The 5492-nt window shown below is 34.6% G+C and overlaps 1 pseudogene; it reads left to right on the forward strand.

Moving 5' to 3' along the window:
- Positions 1 to 1848: 1848 nt before the first annotated feature.
- On the forward strand, positions 1849 to 4787 carry LOC136209599 (wall-associated receptor kinase 2-like; annotated as a pseudogene).
- Positions 4788 to 5492: the final 705 nt, after the last annotated feature.

The raw sequence follows: 5492 nt of genomic DNA on the forward strand, positions 1-5492 counted from the left end.
ATAGATGCAAACATACATATAATGCCTTAAAATTTTAAATTCTATAATAAGATACTGATTAATATATTCTTTGGAATGGAATCCAACAAAACATCTTAATCTTTAGATATTACATTTGTTGAAATATTTATATTTCTAAACACCCCTACATGTAACTGTAAATGATGCTGAAAGTTGTATATCCACTCTACCATATGTTAGAAATTTTAACAATATGACATTAATTACTAATATTTGAATCCTTAATCTTTAGATTTAAGAAATTCTGATACCATCTAAAAAAATCTTTTAGCATAAAACCTTAAATTAACATATATAAGATCAAAGAATAGGGAAGAGAATCTGGTGTTCCCCCATTTCCTATCCCCTTACATATCTCATATATACTCAATTTACAATAGGTGACATAATTATTCTACTTTAACTTTGAAATATAAAATAAAGAAGGTTAAGAGAAGATTGAAATAAAATAATTATGCCACGTAAAATTTAGTGGGAAATAAGTAAGCGGATAAAAAATTGGGGAAAATTTTCTTTGAGCCAATGATATTTATCATTTCCAACATCTCTATTTTTTAGAACGCAAAGGTGAGTAAGGTTATCTATTCCCATGACGATAGGAAACCACAAAACTCAATGATAATTCATAGCGCATACTAGGGATTGGCTACTAAAAAAGGTTTAAGGGAATATTTGGTTCATCTATTGTTGTTTACTGTTTACTGTTTGCTGTTAGTGTTAGCTGTTGTTAGTAGGTAAAAGATATAAGCTGATTTTCCTTTGGACACTAAAATTAACGAAATGGAGAACCTGATCCCAAACCTTACAAAAGAGACACTGATTCTTCACTGCTCTGCCCAACCACGGGTGCAGACACGAGACTCGCGGGTGCACTCAGTCTCCAAAAACCACCCTTAAGAGGATGGTTCAACGCCTTTTTCTTCCAACTTTCGATGTTTGTATTTTTCCATAGGCCCAGTCTTTCATTCCCATTGATAGTCACACCCTTAGTTTTTCATATTAATTAAGAAAGGAATAGGATGAAACGTAGTCGAATAAGATGCAAAAAATGAGAGCTCTTCTTCTCACCTACTTATTAGTTGTGGCTTTCAATAGTATTACCGACAAAACGGTCGCCAAATGTTCCTAGCCTATGTGGAGAAAAAATGTCAAAATATCAGCATCTTCTACCTTTTGGGCTTGACAATCCCAATTGCGCAATCAACAACAGCTCTGATTTCCTGCTAAAATGTAACTTCACCACTTCTCCTCCGACATTGGTTCTCGGAAAGAACATTCCAATAGTTAATATGTCCATAGACGACAACTTAATCTCTATAAAATAGAGGTGACAATTTCTGACACGAAAACACGATTTATAGAGACAACCTCACTTACACGACATGATTGACACCAAATTCATGGTTTTTTGCATTTATATCATATATGACCATATGGAATATATATATGAGATAACACGATTTTGGCACGAAACCTGAAATTTACTTTAAAACTCCATGCAGTTGTCGACTGTTACAACCAGACAACCAAACTATTATTATGCATAAATTTAAACAATTATTGTCCTTGTGTTTGGCCTTGTTCATATCCTTGATACTATTCATTTCTTATGGAGTGGACCATTTCATGTACAATAATTAAAATATACTGTATATTACACTTTTAATTAGTTTTATTGAATAATTGAGTACAATATTTTTTGGAATGGAATCAATCTATCAGAATTGTAACATGAAATTAAACATACAATCAGAATAATAAGAGATTTACATAATTCGATGAAGCCATAGTTGGTAATCCAAAATTTGGAAATTTGTATTTGCCCATGTGCCTAGTTGATAGTTACATACTGAGTTTTTCATATTAAAGCAGAAAGGAATAGGATGAAGCCATAGTTGGTTCAGATGCAAAAAATGAGAGCTCTTCTCCTCATCTACTTATTAGTGTTGTGGTTTTCGATAGCATTACCGATGAAACCGTCGCCAAATGTTCTCGACGGGTGTAGAGAAAAGTGTGGAGATATCAGCATCTTCTACCCTTTTGGGCTCGACGATCCCAATTGCGCCATCAACAACGGCACCTCGGATTTCCTGCTAAAATGTAACTCCACCACTTCTCCTCCGACACTGATTCTCAGAGATAACATTACAATCGTTAATATGTCCATGGACGACGGCTTAATCTCTGTAAAACTCGATGCAGCTGTCGAGTGTTACAACAGGACAACACAAACGCAGTATGTCGAGCAAAACATAACATTGGGAGAGAATTTCAGATTCTCCCACGAACACAACAAACTCACTGTTTTTGGATGTGATACCACAGCTGTATTGACAGACAAAGACCAACACTTTAGGACGGGTTGTCTGTCGCTATGTTATAAAGATGTAAAGTTTGAAGACAACGAATCTTGCTCAGGTTTTGGGTGTTGCCAAGCTTCCTTACCAGAATCTCTTTCCACATTGAATTATTTTCTTCAAAGGTTTTGGGCATAAATCCGTGTGGAATTGCATTTTTGTCCGATCAAAGGAGTTTTAAAGTTGTTGATTTTAGTCTCTCCGATAGGCGGTATCCAGAAGAATATATGGAAGCAGAATCTGTAATTGAATGGGTGGTTGAAGAAAAGACATGCCAAAGAGCAAAGGATACAGGTACATATGCTTGTCAGGATAATACAGATTGCGTCTACTCCAAAAATGGGAAAGGATATCGTTGCTTGTGCAAACAAGGATTTGCTGGGAATCCCTATCTTATTAATGGATGCCAAGGTCATAATTTTTTCCCCTAACGTTTTTAAAAGTGTAGATATATCCCCAAATTAAGTAGCTATGCTTATATATATATATATTTTGTAGACATTGATGAGTGCAAGGATCGGATCAAGTACCAGTGCCACGGTCATTGCAGGAACACAATTGGGAATTATACATGTCAATGCTCTTTTGAAAAGTCTGGTGATGGAAAAGTCGGCTGCCGACTGTCACACTTCATAGAAGTTTTCATAGGTAATACCAAAACTTACTCATCCGCTACTAATAAGATTCTCCCGTTGTTTTCATCTGATTATTAAATAATTAAGAAATACCTAGTTTAGTATTGTTAGGTTCTGTTAACGTGAGAAATCGAAAAAAAAGTGATATGATTGAAAATGATTGAGTTGGGTTTTTGGTCATGTGTCTTTTCCAATTACTGTAGTTGCCAAAATCTGGGTAACTGGATTATATACAAAATCAAATGTAAAGTTGATTCATATTAAAAAAATTATGTTTTATAGCATTAGTGTTCCATTCGTAATACTTGGAGAACCACGAATATAATTAAACTATTTATATAGAAGTACAAGGCAATCCTCCAATTTTGAGATAGGTTTTAAAAGGAACTACCTCCATATTTCACAATCTATATATATATATGCTGATATGTTCTATTTTGTTTCGATTTATTGCAGTTGTGATCCTGGTCGTGCTAGTTGGGATTATTAGTATCTTAATTACAATATTGTTGAACAAGCGAAAGAAAACAAAAAAATTTCTTAAGGAATGGGGGAAAATTATTGGAACACCAAAGAGTGAGGATTTTTAGCGGCAATGAGCTAGCAAAGGCGACAAAAAATTACGACAAACGTAACTTCCTCGGTGAAGGTGGCTTTGGATCTGTTTATAAAGGAAAACTTAAAGATGGTACTCAAGTAGCAATCAAGAAGCCTAAAGATTTCAATAAAACACTCATTAATGAAGATTTCCAACATGAAATTTGGATTATTTCACAAATTAACCACAAAAATGTCGTCAAGATTTTGGGATTATGTTTGGAGACCAAAATTCCGTTGCTAGTTTACGAATTCATTTCAAATGGAAGTCTAGACCATTATCTTCATCATCAAACATCTATTCGGATAGTGAAAAATTGGGAAAATTGCTTGAGAATTGCTGCAGAAGCTGCACTTGCATTTGAATATTTACATTCCCTCGCAGATCCGTCGGTAATTCATGGAGATGTCAAGCCAGCAAATATACTCCTTGATGATCAGTACACTGCAAAGGTTGGGGATTTTGGAGCTTCGGTGATAATTCCCCCGGATCATAAAATTATGGCTTCACAAATACGAGGGACTTTGGGCTACATGGATCCAGAGTATTTTACTACGGGTATCTTAACAGAAAAGAGCGATGTTTATAGCTTCGGAGTTGTTCTTGTCGAGCTTTTAACAGGGGCGAAGCCTAACTCTGTGGCGAGATGGGGCGGAAAGAATACAATTCAGTACTTTCGGTCCGCGTTGGAAGATAATAGAGTGTATGAAATGCTTTGTTTTGTTGTGAATTCTGATGATGAGATGGAAGAGATTCAAGTGTTTGCAAATCTTGCAAACAATTGCATGAGTATGATTGGGGATGAAAGGCCCACAATGAAAGAAGTTGCTGAAGAACTTGCCAAATTGAAGGAGCAACATAATAAGACTGGAAAGAGTGACCACTCTATTGTTGCGCAGGAGATTTCAAGGGATCAAGATGATGAGAATGAAGAGACCGACTACTCGGAGACTTTCTACACTGTCCCGGACCAATCATGAGATGACATGTGTTCCCGGACCAATTGCTTGATTGCGGACCATTGCTTGGTTATCGTATAATATTTCATGTTTTCACAAATTCAGATTTGGAATTTTGTAGAGGTTTATGTTTTCAAGTCCTATATAATTATTGTGGTTATATATGTAATGCTATGTTGCACGGGCACTCCTCTTTAGCAGCGTTTCTTCTTTTGGTGTCCGTTTGAAATCTATTTTACGGAGGTTATGTTTTAGAAATAATGTTTCCCAGTTTCCCTGTTTTCGTGTTTGTGCAACATAGATGTAATGTTAAGAAACTCAATGGAATGCTTTGTTTTACAGTGATTTCTTGAGATGAGATGGAAGAGATTCGAAGTGTTTGAATAAGTTTCTCCCTTACAATGAAAACAAACTTTAAATAGTTAAAACACTAAAGTCAGAAATAAAAAAAAAAGAAACAAACAGGCAAAGGAAAAATATTAAATACCAAAATACTAAATTGAATCATAAAACAATATGAAATAAGAATTCTAATTAGGAAAGGAAAATGCAAATTAATTCAAAAATAACAATAAATTGCGAATTTGAAAGCATAAACGTCGGAATTTGAATGAAACATGACGGGGTTCATTGCATAGCCATTAGTTTTGAGTGTTGATCCGTTTCCAATGAAAATATGGTTCAAAAACACTAAAATCGAAAACTCTAAACCTGGTAGAGATTGTTAATGATAACTCTAGTTTGGAATGATGGTAATTATAGATGGATAAAGGTATGGAAGGATTTTTCAGGATAAGATCATTTGGGATGTGAAGCTTTCAAATTAACTATTTTTTGCACAAAATTATATTTTCATATAATTTTTCAATGTAACAATTTGTGAATATATATCCCAAAATAGAAAAGGGAAATTAAAAAGAAT

This window comes from Euphorbia lathyris, chromosome 10, assembly GCF_963576675.1.
Source record: "Euphorbia lathyris chromosome 10, ddEupLath1.1, whole genome shotgun sequence".
NCBI lineage: Eukaryota > Viridiplantae > Streptophyta > Magnoliopsida > Malpighiales > Euphorbiaceae > Euphorbia > Euphorbia lathyris.